Consider the following 24,506-nt stretch of genomic DNA (forward strand, 5'->3'; position numbering starts at 1 on the left):
TCAGTAAAGGGAGATCTTAGTAATTAGATGAACAAAATGCTCTAATCTGCAACTGTCAACTAGCTACCCTTGCCATTACCCAATGAACAAAATGTCCATAACTGCAAGGATGGTGCTTAATGTTGGCTTACCATATGTATTTGGTAAATACTCAATTACGACAAAATTTAGCATGTTTTGGGCCCTTCAGGATGGTTCCGTCATATTAAGAAGCATGATTTTCTGCTGTCATTATTTGTAGGTTCCATCATATTAAGAAGCATGATTTTCTGCTGTCATTATTTGTAAGTGACTATGATTATGACAGTTTATATAAATACTAACTTAACAAAATATGAACAAATTCTAGATTGTACTTTGTCAATTTAGTTAAACTGGGACTTGTATTTCCCCAAATCTCCTTCTCTATGTAGCCTCAGGTTAGATTAGGCCAGAGAGGAGTTTGCATGGAATTTCAAAGGAAAGAAGTAAAGTAGCAAGCAGTACTCTATGTCCTTTGTAGTCATATATGTTGAGGAACAAATGCAGGGTTGCCTGGCAGTTCTGGTGTGTCTTCACTCACCTCTTCTCTTTGTCTAGCTATTCTTCTCAACAGTTGGTTTTTCTGGCCAACAGCTGCCCCGGGTCTACTGGCAAAATATTATCTGCAGTTCCATAGCAGTAGTAGATATGTTGATATAACAGCTTTCCAAAGACCACTCATGGAATCATAACTTGATGGAATATAACTAAAGCAATACTAAGAAGAAAATGTGTGACACTAATTGCTTACATTAGAAAAGGTAAGAAGACAATCTATATTCTCACCTCAACAAATAACAAAAAAGATCAAAAGAAACCAAAGTAATCAAAGGAAGGAGATAACAAAGAAAAGCAGTAATCAATAAAATTGGAAAGAAAAAACTACGGAAAAAAGCAATAAAATAAAATTTCCAGTTCTTCAAATAGATCAGTAAAATTGTTAAAACTCTAAATGACCTGATAAAAATAAAAAGAAAGAAAACAAACCACCAATATCCAGGATAAAATGGGATATTACTACAGATCCTGCTGTCATTTAAAAATTAATAATGGAATACAATGCTTTGCTCATAGATTCAACTTTATGCTCATAGATTCAATAACTTAAAAGAAAAAAACTAATTGCTTGTAAGCCACAAACTAACATAACTTAGTCAAGAGTATATAGATAATCTGAAAAATCAAATAGCCATTACATAAATTGAATGTGTAACTAACAACTCCCCCTTGAAATACATCTGCAGATCCAAGTGGTTTTGCTAATAAATTTTGCCAAACCTTGAAAGAAGAATTAACCTCAAATTTGTAGAATCTCTTTTAGGAAAAGGAAGAGGAGAAAACATTTTCCAACTCATTTTTATGAAACCAATATTACCTTCATACAAAAGCCAAAGACAGTACAAATAAATAATTTTTTAAAAAAGGAAGAGAAAAATACAAACCAATATCTCTTATGAAACTAAGAATGAAAACCCGAAAAAAGGAGCAAATGAAATCCAATAATGCAAGGAAAGAATTATATGCCATGATCAAATGGGATTTATTCCAGGTATGCAAGGCTTATTCAACATTTACAAATAATCAACAAAATTTACCACATCAACAGCCTGAAAAAGAAAAATTATGTACTCATATAAATGGACAAACAAAAAAGCATTTGACAAAATCCAAACCCATTCATGACAAAACTTTCAACAAGTTAAAAATGAAATAGAACAGCCTTAACTTAATAAAGGGCATCTACAAACTACCTACAACTAATATCATACTTACTGGAGAAAGTATGAATGCTTTCTCTTAAGATGGAGAATAAGGCAGGTATATCGGGTCTCAAGACTTATTCAACATATAGTACTGGATGTTCTAACCAGTGCAATAAGACAAGAAAAGAGAAGGGGAGAGGGAGAGAGAGAGAGAGAGAGAAAGAAGGAAGGAAGGAAGGAAGGAAGGAAGGCAGGCAGGCAGGCAGGCAGGCAGGCAAGAGAGAAAGAAAGAAAGAAAAGAAAGAAAGAAAGAGAAAGAAAGAAAGAAAATAAAGAAAGAAAGAAAAAGAAAGAAAGAAAGAAAGAGAAAGAAAGAAAAAGATAGAAAGAAAGAAAGAGAAAGAGAAAGAAAGAAAGAAAAGAAAGAAAGAAAACATACACAGATTGAAAACGAAGAAAGAAAATGTTCCTTATTTACAAGTTATCTGTGTATGAAATCCCAAAGAAACTACAAAAAAATCCAAACAACAAAATATTTCTAGAACTAATTAGTAATTTTAGTAATGTTATCAAGGTTATAGAATATAGAATCAACACAAAAATCAACATGTGGGAAAATAAAACTTAAAAATAAAATATTATCATAAGGAAAATGAAATATCTAGGTCTAAATTTGATAGAAATATGTACATGTATGCTGAGAATGCTAATTATAAAATGCTAGTTAAAGTAATCAATGAAGAACTAAGTAGATGAAGACATATAGTATATTTATGAATTGGAAATTTCAACATAGTAAAGTTGTCAGTATTCTCCAATGGACCCACAGGTTTATTGCAAATGCTATCAAAATCTCAATAAGGTATATTGTAGACACAGAAAAACTTATTCTTATATTTATATATAAAGGCAAAGGACTTAGAGAAGCTAAAACAATTTTGAAAAAGAAGAAGAATGTAGGAGAAATCATCTTACACATATTAAGGCAAACTGTATAGCTGTGGTAATCTAGAAAGTGTAGTACTGGTGGAGAGATAGAATTATAAGTCAATGAGACAGAATAAAGGATACAAAAAGACCCACACAAACATGGTTAACCAATTTTTAACAAAGGTGCATGCAAAAGTAATTTCAAAGAAGAATAGTCCTTTCAACAAATTGTTCTTTAGCAAGTGGAAATAAAAGAACATCAGCCTAAACCTCACACTTATGCAAAAACTAAGTCAAAATTAATCATAAACTCAGATGTAAAATGCAAAGCCATACAATTTCCATAAAAATATTTTTTAAATATCCACAATACAGAGCTAGGCACAATTTCTAGCCTTGATACCAGAAGCATTAGTCATAAAAGTAAAATTTGGTAAATTAGAACTCACCATTTTTAAAAAATTGCTCTGAAAAATATTTGGATATGAGGATGAAAGGAAAAACTGGAAAGAATGCAAACCACATATCCAGTGAAAGATTGGTATCTAAAATACATACTCTCAAAACTCAACAGAAAAAAATGAAAATGGGCAAAAGACATGGACGGACATTTCACCAAAGAATATATGCAGATTGGAAATAAGGACATAAGAAATTCCATACAATTAACCATTACGGAAATGCACATTAAAACCACAATAAGATATTTCTACTGACCTACCAGAATGTCTATAATTTAAAAATATATAGCAACACTAATTGCTGGCAAGGACATGAAGAAACTAAATAACTCATTCATTGCTACCAGGGATTGTAAATTGGAACAGTCACTCTGGAAAACAGTTTGGGCATTTTAAATAAAACTAAACATGCACTTCCATTTGTCTTAGTAATTATACTCTTGGACATTTATTCCAGAATAAACAAAATGTTAGGGTCACACACACACACACAGATGTACCCAAATATTCATGGCAGCTTTTTTGTAATAGTCAAAAACTGAAAACAAAACAAAACAAAACAAAAAAACAAAGGTGTCTTCAATGGGTGAATGGTTAAGCAAATTGTGGTATATCCATACCATGAAGCTCAGCAGTAAAAAAGAACAGTTGGATGAAGCTGAAGATAGATAAACAGCGAAAAAGTTCAATCTTAAAATATTACATACTGTATAAATACATTTACATAATACTCTTGAAATGACAAAACTATAGAAATGGATAACAGATTCATGGTTACCTGGATGAGAAAACGAAGAGCAGCTGGCGTTGCTTAATACATGCCAATGTTACTCGTATTTATATGGACAAGCAACTTACAGGTCCAAGGCCTAAATTAACATAGAGGGAGGCAAAAGTAAATATTTGCAAATAATAATACAACTTTTGATAAACTCTTCACTGCCCAATATGGGAACATGAGTATTGTTTTATCTCATTTATCTATTATAAAAAGGCTAAATTACCAACATCTGTGTCTCACAGAACTGTCCCATAAAACCTTCTCTGTGATGAGAAGAATACTTTATATGTCCTCTCCATTAAGGTAGCCATTAACGATATATGGCTATTAAGATTTGAAACGCAGCTAGTGTGATTGAGGAATTGAATTTTTAGCTTTATTTAATTGTGATTAATTTAAATAGCCAGTGGCTAGCAGCTATCAAATTGGACAATGAATTTCTAAAGATGTTAAATTTCTAGTTTTCTTTAATCCTCATGTTTTTCTCTTCTTTTCACTTAATATTGTCTCTCAGTTGGGTGGAGGAAACTTAACTTTGATCAACTGGGATATTTCCACTATCCAGTTTCCAAGATAGTTTCTAAATTCCAATGAGATTTTAGAGCATTCTGTTTGTTTTGGTGGGCGTATATTGAATTCTCAAATCAAAATTAAAAATTTTCCCTGTGGTTAGCCATTAATATAATCAGCACATCTGTCTTCTGTCACTTACTGTAGTGGTTAGTTTTTGCTGTGGCTAAAAACCACCAAAATTTTCGTAGTACATGACAACAAGAAAATTTGTTACCCAGTAGTTTGTATCTTGGCTGTGCTTTGGCCTGGCTTGACTATGTTCAGTTGGATTTAGCTGCAGGCTACAAAATCAGGTCAGGTCTTCTCCATTCCAGGACTCAGGCTAAAGAATCTTGGAAACTGTTTTTTTTTTTTTCTATTTGTAACAGATAACAAGGTATAAGGAGAACAAAAACAAATACATATTCCTCTCTGTCAACATTCCATGAGTCAAAACAAGTCTCATGACAAGTGCAAAGTCAGCTGGAGCAAGGAAATGGAACTTGGCTAAGTGAACCTATGCAAGAGCAAAAGGAGAAGACATAATTGTAAAGATATAATAAAAACCTCTTGCAATTCTGTGTATAAGTGGCAGTTGCCTTTGTGTGGCAGAGGACAATATATCCAACAGATATTTTCATTTTTTCCTTGCTATTATAGGGCACAGGAATTTTGCTGAGGGCACTATAACTTCATCTCCCTAGTTACATTGCCCATCTCATTTCCTCTTTGGTTTCTGAATGACTTCCTAGATCTCTGACCAGGAAATATGACATAGAATCCTATTATTAGACCAGTACAATGGGTCTCTCTCTTAGTTCAAATGGTCACTCCAGCCCAGAAAAGTAATGTTATTTTTCATTTCTCTGAAACAATTTGTTTAGATTCCAAATTTCTAAGTCACCCCCCGGGCCCTGCCTCACCTCATTGCCACAAGACTTAGGTTTTGAAAACTCAAAGACAAGGCAAGAATAACACATTTTCCTTCTCTGGGCTGTATCCTATTCCCCTTTTGAGGCAGTGAGAGCCTACTATGCAACAGAAACTTTGGAGAGGAAACAGGGAAATAACAGGAGAAAATGAAGATGGGATAGCATCCTTAATATAGTATCACATTCTGGTTGTAGTCCAAAGTAAACATGTGCCAAAAATGTCTTCTTTGTGTCCTATTTAAACATTTAGTATTCCCTAGTAACTAGAAAGATCAGTACTGATATTAAATAAAAGTCAATATAGAGGCTAAAATGATTACTGTCATCAGAAAATCATGTATGCTATCAGAATTATTTTGAGAACTGGAGGTAAACTTTAAGGTAATGTAAGCAAGTGAATAGCAGAAAGATTATGTAATCTGCTCAAGTTTACCGATATGGGTAAAGGCAAAATGAAGGAATAGATTCGAGTTTTCTGATATCCAAGTCATAGTAATGCCAAGAAATTTCTGTCAGAAATAGTAATTTTTTTCTATAAGGGTATAGCTAAAATTGATATCATTTTTTCCCACTGTTGACTGTATTCCAGACTCCTAGCACATAATGGCAGGTGAGAAGTTATAGCATTGAATTATAATCATTACCTCAACAATTTTAAAATTAAAAGGAGCTAAATTATGCAATATAGACTTTGTACCAAGTCCACAATTCCAATCAAGCAACACAACACAATTAAAGAGTATATTTTTTGATAGCAAAGTCCTTTAAATTATTCTTTATTCTGTGTCATTTGTGAATGACCCCGTAATTTCTGTCTCCTATTATGCACCGTAAAGTAGAAGTATAATGTTCAAATAATTTCAAATGGAGTCATATTCTTAACACAGCATAATAGATAAGTTAAATATTTAGAGAGAAGTAAAAATCTGACACACTAAATTGGACTTAGTTATTTTCTCTAAAACTACTCTCCTACAATTGGATCTAATAAATCCCATTGTCTATCTTACCAAAATTATTGCTATAAGGCATATGACTAGCTTTATTTTATTTTTGTTAATGAGAAACACTTACATTTTCTAGTGCTTCCATCATTTATGTTCATTTCATTATCTATATTCATTACATCTTATTTTTCTTACCCTTTTCTGCCTACCATGAAGAAAAGAGGATATAGTCCAGATAGATACTTCTAGTTTTACAGAAGGAGTGCTAGAGTGTTGCAATAACTCAATGTCTTTTCTGATTAAATGTAAGTAGGTGACCAAATTGTATTGATGCCAAATATTAATGAAACATTAAAATGTGAAATTCAAAAAAGGTTATTTGGGTGGCTAGGAGATGTGTCTGCAGCCTGGGTTTATAGATGCCGTAAACATCAGAGGTTCGGATTAAAGACCTTCCTTAGGCAGCCTAAGAAAAGAACAGAGTTTCGTTGAATAATGCCTAATCACAATTGTTTTGAGCTACAATGTACCAAAGTCCCACCTGTTATTCCTCTGAACATCAACAAAGTCCTTACTATTCAGTTGATGGCAGCGAAACCAAACAGAGGCAATGTGTACAGACTTTGAAGTATGATACTCACTAACTAAAATCTATCTACAAGTATTGACATTCAAAGTTAATTATTGTGATAGCTGCTTCTTCAACTCTATAAGCTATAAATTAACTATGCACTTTTTTCAAACTGTTATATTAAATTGTTGGCTGGTCTACTGGGAGAATCATTAACAAATGTAGATAAATCCTGCTGCTCCACACCCTGGAACACACATTTAGACCTTTCCATGAGAAAACAGGCCTGATTGCAAATCAGAACTTGTAATTTAAAATACTTATCAGTGTTGTTTTCATTTAGAGACTCTATTTTAAAACACTGTGTGTTTTGTTTCTCCATAGCATGTAGGCATATATCGGTATGTCTCTACCATTCAACAGTCAAAATGAACTTCGGGAAATATTCATCAGTTCTACCTGCCCTTGAGGAAGGGTGAAAAGATCTTTTAGGTTCTCCTCAGGCTCCAAGGTAAGTATCCAGGAAACTACAAAGCCTACATTTTAAGTAACTATCCCAAATATAACCATAAATTGGGTTAAAATCTGTCCTACCATATGGGCATTATGCAGGAAATAACAGGAGAAAAAATAAGTGTTTAATTTATGTGTTTTAAGAAATTCAGAAATGACCTGCCCATTTGCTAATGTGTTAGACTAGCTTTCCTTCTTACATTAAATTTCAATTGCTAATTCGATGTTAATTCATTAATATTAATCCAAAACCCAACATATTAAAAAATCATCATCTTCTTCTGACCCCTGATTAAACTAGTGTTACATAGTTTCTCATTTCATGTAACCATCAATTTTCATAGTCACTCACAGAAGAAATTTGTGTCATATTAAATTATTAGTCTCACATATATTCTACATTCAAATAGTTTTCAAGTCTTATTAAATGTATACTTTATAAATTCATTTTTTATTTCTGCACTTAACACATATTTATCAAATGTCTACCATGTGTCAAGGAATATTCTTGCAATAGGCATTTCTTAGGAAACAAAAGAGCCAAAACTTCTGCCTCCACACTGTTTTCACTCTGGTTGGAGAGAAAGAGATATATAAGGATTAGAGAAGTAAGGAAAATGTGTGGTTTATCAAATGGTGATGTCTACAAGAGGAAGAGGGACAAAGGTAGAGTGATGTGAGATAAAATGCAATTTTTGTAATGTCTTAATTATGTTTAAACTATTATTATGGTTGCTGTAGCATGATAGACTGCGGGTTGCAACAAGAGGGCAGAAGAAAGCAGAAATAAACAAACAAACAAAAAAACCTTTGAAGGTTATTCTAAGAATCTGAGTGAAAGTAATGGTGGGTCAGGCAAGGTGGTAGCACTGAATGTAGTAAGAAGTGGCAAGATGTTTGAAGTCTTTATAAGACATAAGAGAAACTGCTAATTGATTGAACTTTAGAAAATAAAGAGTAAAAAAGAATCAAAGATAAATCAGGGATTTCTGGCATCAGCAACTCAACTAGAAAACTACTATGCCTTTTACTGAAATAGGGGAGAGTATTGAGAGGTGAAGCCAGCTGGACTTCCTGGGTCAAGTGGGGACTTGGAGAACTTTTCTCTCTAGCTAGAGGATTGTAAATGCACCAATCAGCACTCTGTAAAAATGCACCAGTCAGCTCTCTGTGTCTAGCTAAAGGACTGTAAATGCACCAATCAGCACTCTGTAAAATGGACCAATCAGCACTCTGTAAAATGGGCCAATCAGCAGGATGTGGGCAGGGCCAAAGAAGGGAATAAAAGCTGGCCACCCAAGCCAGCAGTGGCAACCTGCTTGGGTCCCCTTCTACACTATGGAAGCTTTGTTCTTTTGTTCTTCACAATAAATCTTGCTGCTGTTCACTCTTTGGGCCCTCACCACCTTTAAGAGCTGTAACACTCACCGAGAAGGTCCGCAGCGTCACTCCTGAAGTCAGCAAGACCACAAACCCACTGGAAGGAAGAAACTCTGGACATATCTGAACATCTGAAGGAACAAACTCCAGACACACCATCTTTAAGAACTGTAACACTCACTGCGAGGGTCCGTGGCTTCATTCGTGAAGTCAGCAAGACCAAGAACCTCCCCAGCTAAGTGGAACTATGAATCCAATAAACCTCTTTCTTTTATAAATTGTCCAGTCTCAGGTATGTCATTATCAGCAACATGAAAACAGAATAATACAGATGTTCACACAAAGACAAAATTTCTTAATGATGCATCTGTCAGAACATATCCCTGTCATTTTGCAAGGCATGGCTGTATACACTAACATGGCAACGTAAAGGAATTGATGAACTGGAAATATATGAGAGATTTACAATAATGAAACGGATCAACATCACTAGGAAGGTGGAAAAAAAAGAGTGGCAAAGCCTCAGACAGAAGGAAAGCTTCTCCTTTAATTATGAAAAGAGGGAGAGGGAAAAAATGGCCAGAGAAAGGCAACTTTTCTAAATGTGGTATTAGGAAGTTAAAACAGAGCATTTGGGAAACAGCGGTGAGGCCTTGTTTTATATTGGGGAAAAAAAGGACTTAAATTGTGTTGCATAATATTAGATTTTGTGTGTGTGTCCCATTTGGATGTGGCAGTCAGCCAGAATAATAGTAGAATTTATTGCAGAAAGGACTCATTTATTCTAGGTACTTTTCAGTAAATGAGAGGGAGTTATAATATACTTAGTAAAATAATAGTGACAAAATCATGTAGTTTGAGGAATAGGCACAGCCAGATGGCATAATGCTCAAAGGAACAGATGCTTTTAACATGAGGATGGAGCAGCAATGATCCTGAAACTACATTTGGGAGTGAATTGGATGTAATCTCTGCTTCCTAGCACTAATGTAGGTGGGGTGCAGGATAATGAGGAAGCTGTAATAGAAGTTATATTCTTAGCAGGTAGCTAGATTTTAGTTAGTGCAATGAGATAAGGGTAAAGTATAGTGAAAATATTTAGGTTGTGGGAGAGATATTTTAGCTGAGAATGTGAGTTCCAGAAAACAAGATGACACATTTTGGAAAAAAAAGAAGTACAATGTGAGAAAGAATTGGGATAAAGGCAATAAATATTTACTATATAAAAAAAATCACCGAAGTGTTTACTTCCAAGGAGTTAGTTTTAAGTAGGTGAATTATATTTCAATAAAAATAATTTTTGGAAGAATAAAGAAGAGAGAGGACTAAAGGTGCTGTCATGAATAATGATGCTAAGAGGGAGAAATCAGCTGAAAACAATTTTTTCAAAGGAAAGAATTCCATCCAAAACCTGAAGAAGAAAGTTTGCAGGAGAAAGATTTGCAGGAGAGGTTCTTCACTCTCTCTGTAGTGTTGGCTCAGCTGGCTGATAGGGAAACTCTGAACACTGACAGGCATATTACCATGGGGCACAAAATAAAAAATTCTGAAGGAGGTCAGAAGAAATAAGGAATCAGACACATGCAAATGACATAACAAAAAAAGTACGTGGATGTTTCTAGGAGCTTTATTCACAATTGTGATAACTTTGAAGCAACCTAGACATCCTTCAGTAGGTAAATGGATAAATAAACTGTGGTACATCCACACAATGGAATATTATTCAGGGCTAAAGAGACATGTGCTGTCAACCAGAAAAGACAGAGGAAAAATAAATGTGTACTATTAAGTGAAAGAAGTGAATCTGAAAATATTATGTACTGTTTGGCTCCAATTATGTGACATTCTGGTAAAAGTAAAAATATAGAGATTTTAAAAAGGAAGTCGTGGCCAGAGGTTAGGGTAGTGGGTGTGGGGAAGGATAAATGGAAAAATTAAAGAGGATTTTTAGGGTAGTGAAAGCATTCTAAATGATACTATAATAATGGGAACATGACTTAGTAACATTTGTCTAAAACCCATAGAATCTACAACATCAGGAGTGAATAATGTAAACTATGGACATTGAGTGATGATGTGTCAAATGAGGTTCATCAATTGTAGCAAATGCAATACTTTGATGGAGGATGTTGATAATAGGGAAGGCTATGCATGTGTGAGACCAAGAGATATGGGATATGTCTCTACTTTTCTCTTAATTCTGCTGTGAAACAAAAATTGCTCTAAAAAATAAAGTCTTAAAAAATGTATTCATATAGCACCATTATCTCCCAATGGGTAAGTAAGTACACTCCTGCTCTGCAAAAACAGAGAAGCAGATATTGTACATCACATGAAATGCATAAGCCCCTAACATTTTTTCTTTTGTGTCTGTCATAAATTTGTACTGTCCCACTGGAATTCATTCTCTATAGATGGGATTCAAATCAGAAAAAAATAACAATATAAAAATATAAAAGAACAGGGATTGCAATGTACTTTTGTATATATCATCTATTGTCAGCAAAAGAAAATACCTATTCTGTTCTAAGTTTAGTGTTGAATTTTGAATAGTGGAGAAAAACAGAAAATGAAGGCAGCCCTTACTGAAAAATATTCCACAGAAATAAATCTGAGATGCTACGATGTGGCAATTACATTGATATAATAGACAATAAAGCCACTGTAACAAATCCCGGGAGTTTCAAGAGGAGGGAGGAACACCCTCTTATCATGGAAGGATTCACTTCATGTGAAATTCATTGAGTCTTAAGGGCTGTGTGTTGAGATTTTGTTATTTTAATATAGCTAGGTTCTTTTTTTTGGAAGTCTTAAAATGTTATCTCATGTTTTATTTGAGATTTTTTTTTCATTTTTTCTTTTTTACAAATTGACACTGTACAAAGAGCTTAAATGGCCAGTAAAACTACTGCCTTAAAATCGTTGGCTTTAAGTAACAGAGGTAAAATTTGAATTCACATCAGAGCTTTCTAAAATGGCAATAGTACAAGCATATGACTTTCTCTAGTATCCAAAACCTGTTCTGGCTCTCCCTTGGCTAGAAAACAAGACAGCCTTCTAAAGCGGCCATAATGTCCTAAAATGCTTTGAAAGAAGTTGGTATACTTCATTCCCTTGCTTACCTTGGTAACACTGGACTAAACAGAAAATGAAGAAAATTCAGTCAATAGTAACTTAAACAGTACTAAGTTAGCTCTGGACTTAGAAGGTTTGGTAAAGTTGATGACATTCAGAATAAGGTTCTCAGAAGAAAAGCAGTTTTCCAAAAATAGGCTAAAAAGCCTATATTAAAGAAAAAATGCCAAGAGTGAACTGAATACTTAAGTTTATCTTCTCCTAGAAGACTATGAACAACACAATGGGAGCTGAAACACTGCATATAATTTAGAATGCCTTCTCCCACAGCAAGTTTATAAGGTTTATAGAATAGTAAAGGCCTTTCTAAATTTTCAGTTGATGTTTAAAATTTTATAAGTTATTTATTATGTCATCAAATTAAGCCAATTCCATTAACTATGTACAAGTAGAAATAACTTCAGAAATGCTTTGAAAAAGGACAGCGACAGACTATAGACATGAGAAGTCTTTGCAAAGCTCATTTCCAAATCTATCAAATCTCAATTCCTCTTAAAATAAAAGACTAACCACATGTTCAGCCATTCCATCTTATTCAAGTTTAGCATTACGACAGAAATCTTAAAGGGCTGCATTGTTGCTAAACACTGTCAATATTTCTTATATGCACCATTTAGACTATACCTCACTTTTTTTTACTTCCCTTATAATATTAAAATAATGAATAAATATGGTCCTTTAGTTAAGGTCCTCTACCTTATCTTAAGTGAAATATAAAATAAGGTAGTTTTATTAATTTCTTACTAGAATTGGCTTAAAACCTATTTACCAAATACAAAATAGTAAACTTTTAAGTTTTACCCAGAAAGCAGAAGTATTCTGATCCACTCCTAATGTCTACATAAAATATTTCATCGTTTTAGTTCAGTTTATGACATTTTTTGGACTAGTATTAATGTACCTCAGAAAAAAATCCAATCAACCAACTACAGAAAGTATGCTTAATTGTTAACCTTTTGAAAGAGGCAAAAAAAAATTATTTATGAAAACCTAAAATAATCTGATTAACAATTGATGCTGAAAAGGTCATTAAAAACTGAGGAATAATAAATGTAGTTTTCCTGTATTTCTCCTCTTATTAATGGAAAACAGAATGGCAAAATTTCTAAATGGAATATGTTAAAAGTACAAGAACTGAAAACACTGGTAACATTTCCTTTGCTTTATGACAGAAACATTTTCTAGGATGAAAACAGTGACATGTAGTTTTAGAGAATCTGAAATTTCTACATTCAAGAATGGAATTAAAATTCAACATAAGGGGAAAAAAGCAAAATATAGCTAGTGGTATCCAAACTTTAAATAAAACCTCAAAGGTAAGTATGACTGCTGTTTTGTTCCAGTCATTGTTTCACAAAATGTTGGCTGTGTCATAAGTTATCTCCTGTGCTTTCTATCAACCAAGGGCTGCTGAAGTACAAGACATTTCTCTGTAAAGGAATTGACACTGAATTCCTTTGTAAATTCAATCTCAGCTGAAGTGTCGAGAAAGGCAGGCAGATCTATAATCAGCACAAAGTTGTACAAAGGAGTGAAGTATATTCTTGTCCAAATTAGCAAGTTGTTTTCCTGAGCAGACTTGCTTTAAATTACCTGGGGCAACTACCAGAAGATTGCAAAGAGCATGCAGAGTATCAAAAAGATGTAATACCATTGGAATCTTGAAGTCTTTGACACACTTCCTATATTCAGCTACATCACAAATTGCCAACATGCCACCCATACAACTGTAGGAATATTGTTGAAGATGCTCATAGATAAGTTGATGAAAACGTACTCCAAGTTCCATCAAAACTGTATCCACATTCTTCCCATCCATGGAATTTTTAATCTTCTCCACTTGTTTTCTTACATAAGCACAGACTTTTACACAGGCATTAGTTTATTGAATCAAAACATTGTTTTCATCTTCTGGCTTAAAATCTGTTTTCTTTTGTTCTGCAGCCAAAATATGCTTCGTCTGTCCAATCATACAATTTAATGTCCTATCAATGCCAGTATCCAATTTCATCTCCATTTGTTCAGTTATTTCTTTTTTCTTCTGAAGGCATTCAGATAACTTGGGAGAAGAGCTTATTAGTGGCATAAGGTGATCATTAAACTGTTTGTCAGAAAGATGAAAAATAGTATTGGCCTGTTGCACAACATCCAAAAAATAAAGATTTGCATTCCTAGAATCTGAAGAGGGAATTCCAGCAAGTCCTGTTTCCAAAGCATAATCAATATGCTCAATACATAAAAATTCCACAAGAAGGGTAAAAATTCTGAAGGCATTCCCTGGTAAGTCAGAAGGATCAGAGAGCCTATGACATCTTTCGAAGGCTTGCTGTGTTTCTTGTAAAAGATTAACCACCACTTCTTGGGATAGAAAAGTTTCCCCGTGAGTAACGATACTTGGCCCAAGTGGTAAGTCGGTATGTTGTCTAATTCTCTCCTTCAAATCTTGAATACCTCGTGTGCCAATGGATCTCTTTTTATGGTTTTTCGAATCATAATAGCGCTGTAGGATCATAGCACTTCTGCTTTTCAAATATCTAGTCTCCACCTCAATATAGTTCTCCAAATAGGAAATGAATATGGATTTGATAAGCTTAGGCAAGAAAGTCTGATACATTTTGAATAAGTATAGCCAGGACTGTTTCTGAATTACTGAAGATATCTCCAACTTGTTCGTTCACTCATTGACAGAGTATTGCAGCATCTTCAAATATATCATTTCTCAAATAAGCACCCACCTGGCACTGCTTTGTATAAACATCAACACAATGGGAATAACCCTTAAAATGAAGTAAAACTGCTGCTACTTCTCTCATTCTGTAGATTTCACCTCTTCTTTGAGCATTGGTAAACTCCTGAATCAGCTGGCATTCTAAATCATGGTATTTGCTTGCAATTTTGGACTTAACTTCTGAAAATCTATCAAAAGGTAACTCCCGGGCAATTAGGTGCAACTTCTGAATGATGTCTGCTGCTTCCTTTATCTTTTCAGAATTTGTAAAAACATCAGATTTCAATTCTCCATCTAGAAACTCATTAAAGTATTTCATCAATTTCTGAGCCTGCACTGCCCGTTGTCTGGGTGTGTTTACCCCCTCTAACTGGTCTCCAAGGTGACAGACTTTAGTTGCTACATAGCTAATGTGCTCATCTAGTTCTTGGAAATGTTGGAAGGCAACCTGATTGCTTTTCTGCAGCTCTTGTACCTTCTTGGGAAATTTCTTGGCTTCTTTCTGACATTGCTGCTGTAGTTTCTCTCCTTTGAATCCTTTCATCCATTATCTGGAGTTCCTGAATATGATTTACAAATTCTTCTAATAATGTTTTAGGATCAAAAGCTTCAGGCCCACCTCTAGAGCCTCCTCCTGGGGTTCTCCATACAAGACGTTCAATATATTCATCTGCCACAAAAGCCTCCTCGAAGAGCCGTGGTAGCCATCCCGGCCTGCTGAGAGGCTCGCCCCGCACTGGATGCCGTCTCCGGGTCACATGCTGCGCCTCAGAGGCGCGGCGCACAGGTGTCCCAGGCGGGGCGGGAGAGCGGCCATGAAGCGAAGCCGCAAACGCCTGTCAGCTGCCTCCCGGTGCCGCCCGCGCTGCTCCTAGGTTCTTTTTTTTTATTACAGATTTTTTTTTTCTTTTATTATTATTATTATTATTATTATTATTATACTTTAGGTTTTATGGTACATGTGCGCAATGTGCAGGTAAGTTACATATGTATACATGTGCCATGCTGGTGCGCTGCACCCACCAACTCGTCATCTAGCATTAGGTATATCTCCCAATGCTATCCCTCCCCCCTCCCCCCACCCCACAACAGTCCCCAGAGTGTGATGTTCCCCTTCCTGTGTCCATGTGTTCTCATTGTTCAATTCCCACCTATGAGTGGGAATATGCGGTGTTTGGTTTTTTGTTCTTGCGATAGTTTACTGAGAATGATGATTTCCAATTTCATCCATGTCCCTACAAAGGACGTGAACTCATCATTTTTTATGGCTGCATAGTATTCCATGGTGTATATGTGCCACATTTTCTTAATCCAGTCTATCATTGTTGGACATTTGGGTTGGTTCCAAGTCTTTGCTATTGTGAATAATGCCGCAATAAACATACGTGTGCATGTGTCTTTATAGCAGCATGATTTATAGTCCTTTGGGTATATACCCAGTAATGGGATGGCTGGGTCGAATGGAATTTCTAGTTCTAGATCCCTGAGGAATCGCCACACTGACTTCCACAAGGGTTGAACTAGTTTACAGTCCCACCAACAGTGTAAAAGTGTTCCTATTTCTCCACATCCTCTCCAGCACCTGTTGTTTCCTGACTTTTTAATGATTGCCATTCTAACTGGTGTGAGATGGTATCTCATTGTGGTTTTGATTTGCATTTCTCTGATGGCCAGTGATGGTGAGCATTTTTTCATGTGTCTTTTGGCTGCATAAACATCTTCTTTTGAGAAGTGTCTGTTCATGTCCTTCGCCCACTTTTTGATGGGGTTGTTTGTTTTTTTCTTGTAAATTTGTTGGAGTTCATTGTAGATTCTGGATATTAGCCCTTTGTCAGATGAGTAGGTTGCGAAAATTTTCTCCCATTTTGTAGGTTGCCTGTTCACTCTGATGGTGGTTTCTTTTGCTGTGCAGAAGCTCTTGAGTTTAATTAGATCCCATTTGTCAATTTTGGCTTTTGTTGCCATTGCTTTTGGTGTTTTAGACATGAAGTCCTTGCCCATGCCTATGTCCTGAATGGTAATGCCTAGGTTTTCTTCTAGGGTTTTTATGGTTTTAGGTCTAACATTTAAGTCTTTAATCCATCTTGAATTGATTTTTGTATAAGGTGTAAGGAAGGGATCCAGTTTCAGCTTTCTACATATGGCTAGCCAGTTTTCCCAGCACCATTTATTAAATAGGGAATCCTTTCCCCATTTCTTGTTTTTGTCAGGTTTGTCAAAGATCAGATACTTGTAGATGTGTGGCATTATTTCTGACGGCTCTGTTCTGTTCCATTGATCTATATCTCTGTTTTGGTACCAGTACCATGCTGTTTTGGTTACTGTAGCCTTGTAGTATAGTTTGAAGTCAGGTAGTGTGATGCCTCCAGCTTTGTTCTTTTGGCTTAGGATTGACTTGGCGATGCGGGCTCTTTTTTGGTTCCATATGAACTTTAAAGTAGTTTTTTCCAATTCTGAGAAGAAAGTCATTGGTAGCTTGATGGGGATGGCATTGAATCTGTAAATTACCTTGGGAAGGATGGCCATTTTCATGATATTGATTCTTCCTACCCATGAGCATGGAATGTTCTTCCATTTGTTTGTATCCTCTTTTATTTCCTTGAGCAGTGGTTTGTAGTTCTCCTTGAAGAGGTCTTTCACATCCCTTGTAAGTTGGATTCCTAGGTATTTTATTCTCTTTGAAGCAATTGTGAATGGGAGTTCACTCATGATTTGGCTCTCTGTTTGTCTGTTATTGATGTATAGGAATGCTTGTGATTTTTGCACATTGATTTTGTATCCTGAGACTTTGCTGAAGTTGCTTATCAGCTTAAGGAGATTTTGGGCTGAGACAATGGGGTTTTCTAGATATACTATCATGTCATCTGCAAACAGGGACAATTTGATTTCCTCTTTTCCTAATTGAATACCCTTGATTTCCTTCTCCTGCCTAATTGCCCTGGCCAGAACTTCCAACACTATGTTGAATAGAAGTGGTGAGAGAGGGCATCCCTGTCTTGTGCCAGTTTTCAAAGGGAATGCTTCCAGTTTTTGCCCATTCAGTATGATATTGGCTGTGGGTTTGTCATAAATAGCTCTTATTATTTTGAGATACGTCCCATCAATTCCTAATTTATTGAGAGTTTTTAGCATGAAGGGTTGTTGAATTTTGTCAAAGGCCTTTTCTGCATCTATTGAGATAATCATGTGGTTTTTGTCTTTCGTTCTGTTTATATGCTGGATTACATTTATTGATTTGCGTATATTGAACCAGCCTTGCATCCCAGGGATGAAGCCCACTTGATCATGGTGGATAAGCTTTTTGATGTGCTGCTGGATTCTGTTTGCCAGTATTTTATTGAGGATTTTTGCATCAATGTTCATCAAGGATATTGGTCTAAAATTCTCTTTTTTTGTTGTGTCTCTGCCAGGCTTTGGTATCAGGATGATGCTGGCCTCATAAAATGAGTTAGGGAGGATTCCCTCTTTTTCTACTGATTGGAATAGTTTCAGAAGGAATGGTACCAGTTCCTCCTTGTACCTCTGGTAGAATTCGGCTGTGAATCCATCTGGTCCTGGACTTTTTTTGGTTGGTAAGCTATTGATTATTGCCACAATTTCAGCTCCTGTTATTGGTCTATTCAGAGATTCAACTTCTTCCTGGTTTAGTCTTGGGAGGGTGTATGTGTCGAGGAATTTATCCATTTCTTCTAGATTTTCTAGTTTATTTGCATAGAGGTGTTTGTAATATTCTCTGACGGTAGTTTGTATTTCTGTGGGATCGGTGGTGATATCCCCTTTATCATTTTTTATTGCATCTATTTGATTCTTCTCTCTTTTTTTCTTTATTAATCTTGCTAGCGGTCTATCAATTTTGTTGATCCTTTCAAAAAACCAGCTCCTGGATTCATTTATTTTTTGAAGGGTTTTTTGTGTCTCTATTTCCTTCAGTTCTGCTCTGATTTTAGTTATTTCTTGCCTTCTGCTAGCTTTTGAATGTGTTTGCTCTTGCTTTTCTAGTTCTTTTAATTGTGATGTTAGGGTGTCAATTTTGGATCTTTCCTGCTTTCTCTTGTGGGCATTTAGTGCTATAAATTTCCCTCTACACACTGCTTTGAATGCATCCCAGAGATTCTGGTATGTTGTGTCTTGGTTCTCGTTGGTTTCAAAGAACATCTTTATTTCTGCCTTCATTTCGTTATGTACCCAGTAGTCATTCAGGAGCAGGTTGTTCAGTTTCCACGTAGTTGAGCGGTTTTGAGTGAGATTCTTAATCCTGAGTTCTAGCTTGATTGCACTGTGATCTGAGAGACAGTTTGTTACAATTTCTGTTCTTTTACATTTATTGAGGAGAGCTTTACTTCCAAGTATATGGTCAATTTTGGAATAGGTGTGGTGTGGTGCTGAAAAAAATGTATATTCTGTTGATTTGGGGTGGAGAGTTCTGTAGATGTCTATTAGGTCCGCTTGGTGCAGAGCTGAGTTCAATTCCTGGGTATCCTTGTTGACTTTCTGTCTCGTTGATCTGTCTAATGTTGATAGTGGGGTGTTAAAGTCTCCCATTATTAATGTGTGGGAGTCTAAGTCTCTTTGTAGGTCACTCAGGACTTGCTTTATGAATCTGGGTGCTCCTGTATTGGGTGCATATATATTTAGGATAGTTAGCTCTTCTTGTTGAATTAATCCCTTTACCATTATGTAATGGCCTTCTTTGTCTCTTTTGATCTTTGTTGGTTTAAAGTCTGTTTTATCAGAGACTAGGATTGCAACCCCTGCCTTTTTTTGTTTTCCATTTGCTTGGTAGATCTTCCTCCATCCTTTTATTTTGAGCCTATGTGTGTCTCTGCACGTGAGATGGGTTTCCTGAATACAGCACACTGATGGGTCTTGAGTCTTTATCCAGTTTGCCAGTCTGTGTCTTTTAATTGGAGCATTTAGTCCATTTACATTTAAAGTTAATATTGTTATGTGTGAATTTGATCCTGTCATTATGATGTTAGCTGGATATTTTGCTCGTTAGTTGATGCAGTCTCTTCCTAGTCTCGATGTTCTTTACATTTCGGTATGATTTTGCAGTGGCTCGTACCGGTTGTGCCTTTCCATGTTTAGCGCTTCCTTCAGGAGCTCTTTTAGGGCAGGCCTGGTGGTGACAAAATCTCTCAGCATTTGCTTGTCTGTAAAGTATTTTATTTCTCCTTCACTTATGAAGCTTAGTTTGGCAGGATATGAAATTCTGGGTTGAAAATTCTTTTCTTTAAGAATGTTGAATATTGGCCCCCACTCTCTTCTGGCTTGTAGGGTTTCTGCCGAGAGATCCGCTGTTAGTCTGATGGGCTTCCCTTTGATGGTAACCCGACCTTTCTCTCTGGCTGCCCTTAACATTTTTTCCTTCATTTCAACTTTGGTGAATCTGACAATTATGTGTCTTGGAGTTGCTCTTCTCGAGGAGTATCTTTGTGGCGTTCTCTGTATTTCCTGAATCTGAATGTTGGCCTGCCTTGCTAGATTGGGGAAGTTCTCCTGGATAATATCCTGCAGAGTGTTTTCCAACTTGTTTCCATTCTCCCCGTCACTTTCAGGTACACCAATCAGACGTAGATTTGGTCTTTTCACATAGTCCCACATTTCTTGGAGGCTTTGCTCGTTTCTTTTTATTCTTTTTTCTCTAAACTTCCCTTCTCGCTTCATTTCATTCATTTCATCTTCCAGGGCTGATACCCTTTCTTCCATTTGATCGCATCGGCTCCTGAGGCTTCTGCATTCTTCACGTAGTTCTCGAGCCTTGGTTTTCAGCTCCATCAGCTCCTTTAAGCACTTCTCTGTATTGGTTATTCTAGTTATACATTCTTCTAAATTTTTTTCAAAGTTTTCAACTTCTTTGCCTTTGGTTTGAATATCCTCCCGTAGCTCGGAGTAATTTGATCGTCTGAAGCCTTCTTCTCTCAGCTCGTCAAAGTCATTCTCTGTCCAGCTTTGTTCCGTTGCTGGTGAGGAACTGCGTTCCTTTGGAGGAGGAGAGGTACTCTGGTTTTTAGAGTTTCCAGTTTTTCTGCTCTGTTTTTTCCCCATCTTTGTGGTTTTATCTACTTTTGGTCTTTGATGATGGTGATGTACAGATGGGTTTTTGGTGTGGATGTCCTTTCTGTTAGTTTTCCTTCTAACAGACAGAACCCTCAGCTGCAGGTCTGTTGGAGTACCTGGCCGGCCGTGTGAGGTGTCAGTCTGCCCCTGCTGGGGGGTGCCTCCCAGTTAGGCTGCTCGGGGGTCAGGGGTCAGGGACCCACTTGAGGAGGCAGTCAGCCCGTTCTCAGATCTCCAGCTGCGTGCTGGGAGAACCACTGCTCTCCTCACAGCTGTCAGACAGGGACATTTAAGTCTGCAGAGGTTACTGCTGTCTTTTTGTTTGTCTGTGTCCTGCCCCCAGAGGTGGAGCCTACAGAGGCAGGCAGGCCTCCTTGAGCTGTGGTGGGCTCCACCCAGTTCAAGCTTCCAGGCTGCTTTGTTTACCTAAGCGAGCCTGGGCAATGGCGGGCGCCCCTCCCCCAGCCTCGCTGCCGACTTGCTGTTTGATCTCAGAATGCTGTGCTAGCAATCAGCGAGACTCCGTGGGCGTAGGACCCTCTGAGCCAGGTGCGGGCTATACTCTCCTGGGGCACCGTTTCCTAAGCCCTTCGGAAAAGCACAGTACTCGGGTGGGAGTGGCCCGATTTTCCAGGTGCCGTCTGTCACCCCTGGAAAGGGAACTCCCTGACCCCTTGCGCTTCCCGAGTGAGGCAATGCCTCGCCCCTGCTTCGGCTGGCGCACGGTGCGCTCACCAACTGACCTGCGCCCACTGTCTGGCACTCCCTAGTGAGATGAACACGGTACCTCAGATGGAAATGCAGAAATCACCCGTCTTCTGCGTCACTCGCGCTGGGAGCTGTAGACCGGAGCTGTTCCTATTCGGCCATCTTGGCTCCTCCCCCCTAGGTTCTTTTTAAGAGGTGTTTTAAAGGTGTTTCACTTTATACCAGAGGAACACAAAGAAAATATTAAGAAGATTTAACAAGAATAAAATCATAATTAATTACAGGCATATCAGGGTCTGAGAAGATGTGTAGAAAACTGATTAGAGCAGGAATAGTCTGTATTACAGTTTCCTGATGTGATTTTCTCGGTAACTGGGAGAACTAGACAGAAGATAAAGGTAATAGGGTTTAAGAGTAGAAAGAAAAAAAGTATATATATTTTCTGGAGAGAAAGTAAGCAGCTTGGTTATATAATTTATTCATGTCAGTTCAAAAATATTAAATTATGTAAATTAATAATCGATTCATAATTTAAAAAGCCTTTGTCATTCTTATAATGTGAACAGAGTAAAAAGATTGTCAGCTTTTCATTACCCATTGTTTAATGCCCACTGGAATTTTAGTTCATGTTTTGTGCATTGATAAAAGATTCTGACTTTGATTTCCTTGTTCTGTAGAGTTAAATTATTTAGACTCTATTTTCATCTTAAAAGAAGGCCTCAAACACTCATAGGAATCTTGCAAGATTGCCCTCTAGTACTATTTTGTTTATCCTTATCCATCCTTGGATGTATCTTGGTTAGAAGAGAAAAAAAGATATTTCAGAACTCCCTGTACCTAGTGTGTTAGTACTTCAATAATAGCACACAGGGCAAAATTTTAGTGATGGCACTTATGTTCTCAGCAATTTGATAATTTATTACACCTTTAGGTCTATTCCAATTTTTCAGTTGTAAAGTTTTAAAAGTGCCATTAAGTATAGAAGGTTTATCTTCATTGGTGGAAAAAAAATAATAACCTTAAGACTTTTGTGACTGGTAAGGTTACAGAGCAACAGTGTAGATGTTTATAAAAGTAGAAATGGGATAGCACTTCACCAACAGAACTGTTGATGTAAGTGGGAATGAGACATGCTAAAGAAGAATATACTGAGTGGCTTTTCATGTACAAAAGAGCCATTATTGAATTTTTAGAAAATAGTTAATATTTTAAAATTATTAATAGTTTTAATAATAGATTGTTAATAATATTAATGATTAATATTAATAATATTAAATAAAATCCATTGTTATTTCATATTAAAAATACTATTTATCAATATTAGTATCATTTAAAGTAACAAAATTATTAATAATAAATTTTTTTTATTATTACTGGAGAATATTTTCTGACTGAGCAAACAATAGAATAGAATAAAATACAGTTTAAAATATAGCTTACATAAAGTGAAATGAAATAATAGAGTAGGGTGAGGTGAAATCACAGATAACTCAAAACTCATGATTAATATCAAAGGATATCAACATTTGATATCTAAGGAGGAGAAGTCATTTTGGAATAAATTCTGATTAAAGCTTGGCAGAAAACTGGGATAAGATAGTGAAAGAGTTAAAAATATACTACCCTGGCACATTGACTACTATGAAATAAAGGCACTTGAAAAATGGCAGGCACAAAAACATCATGCTGACCACTTTTCTGTTTTCTAAAAGCAGAAGATGAAATTCGTGCGTGAAAGCCACTCTCCCTATACAAGAAAGAAGGGAACATCCTTATCTTCAAGGACGAGAAGTCAAGGCTGAGGGCTAAGAGAACACTGCACAGACCTTGTTAGAATAACTCTTATCTTTTCAGCCTCTCACATAATTTAGTTGCCTCTTCACAGCATACTACTCTGTGTCCAATTCAGTAAACAGTACCCTTAACTTCTTTGGTCTTCACTTCTTTATGAAGGCTTCCATGCCACACAAAACTTGTATTACACAAGTGTGTACGCATTTCGCCTGTTGGTCTGTCTTATGTCAATTTAATTCTCAAGCCCAGCCAAAAGAAACCCTAAAGGGGAAGCTCGCCTACAATAGCCTTTCCTTCTGAGCTCGTTTGGCAGCAGCTAATTAGGATATTGCCTTATCTGTTCTCTATCTGCCGCTAATTCCAACAGGCTGAGAAAGTGAAACTCTTACTCTTGGTTACTGCAGAAAGGGGAAATAGAGGATGAACTGGGAATGGTGCAATTCACAGAGAAATTCAACTTAATAAAGGGCTAAACAGTCACGTGTACACAAGAAACAAATAGGTACTATGAATTAATTGATTCAAGCATAAGACAAGAGGGAGTCACAGAAACTGCGAATTAGAAAAGAATACAGTTGGTCACTGAAGGCATTTACATTTAAAGGAAAATAATTACGAGGTTCAAAACAGACAAACAAATGAAAAACAACAATAACAAAATGTGTATCTGTGGCCAGATAAATTCCATGGGCCACCAATCAGTTTCTTCTTTATTAAAAAGGCAGAATAAGTCATAGAGAAGATGAGGACCTGGCTTTATAAATGAATTGATGTAGTAAACATACTGAAGGAAAGCATATGCCAGTAATAGAAAGAATAAAAATAAAACAAAAATTTAAGTCAGAGAGGCAAATACATGTAAGGGCTAGCCAATTTCCTAACTCCATGGAAGAGGTAACTACAAAAATTGTTGCTAAAACCTGATTTTTCTCAGGCCTTGAAAATTTGCAGGTTCCTAAAGTTTAAAGCACATTTTAGGAAATGCTGTGTAACACAGGATGTCCTATTATCTACAATGTCTACTCTTAAATTTCTGTTTAAGAACAGGAACATTCTTACAGTGTTCCCAGCTTGTAGAACGTAAGAGTACTCTATCACCACTGTCTCTTCGTCTTTAAAGCTGCACCCTCTCAATTTCATAATGCCTTACCAGTTACTGCCTTTTCTCTCCTTCACTGAGATCACTCATGTCCTGCCTGTATCTGCTGTCTTGGTCAGATATAGTTATTCTAAGTTCTTTGACCTACACCATGGTCTCATACTTCTCCATGTAGCTCATAAGTTCTGTCC

At 36.3% G+C, this 24,506-nt stretch overlaps 1 pseudogene; it reads right to left on the bottom strand.

Moving 5' to 3' along the window:
• Positions 1-12,826: 12,826 nt before the first annotated feature.
• On the bottom strand, positions 12,827-15,344 carry LOC100939177 (exocyst complex component 5-like; annotated as a pseudogene).
• Positions 15,345-24,506: the final 9,162 nt, after the last annotated feature.

The sequence above is a fragment of the Pongo abelii genome, chromosome 3, assembly GCF_028885655.2.
Source record: "Pongo abelii isolate AG06213 chromosome 3, NHGRI_mPonAbe1-v2.0_pri, whole genome shotgun sequence".
Lineage (NCBI taxonomy): Eukaryota > Metazoa > Chordata > Mammalia > Primates > Hominidae > Pongo > Pongo abelii.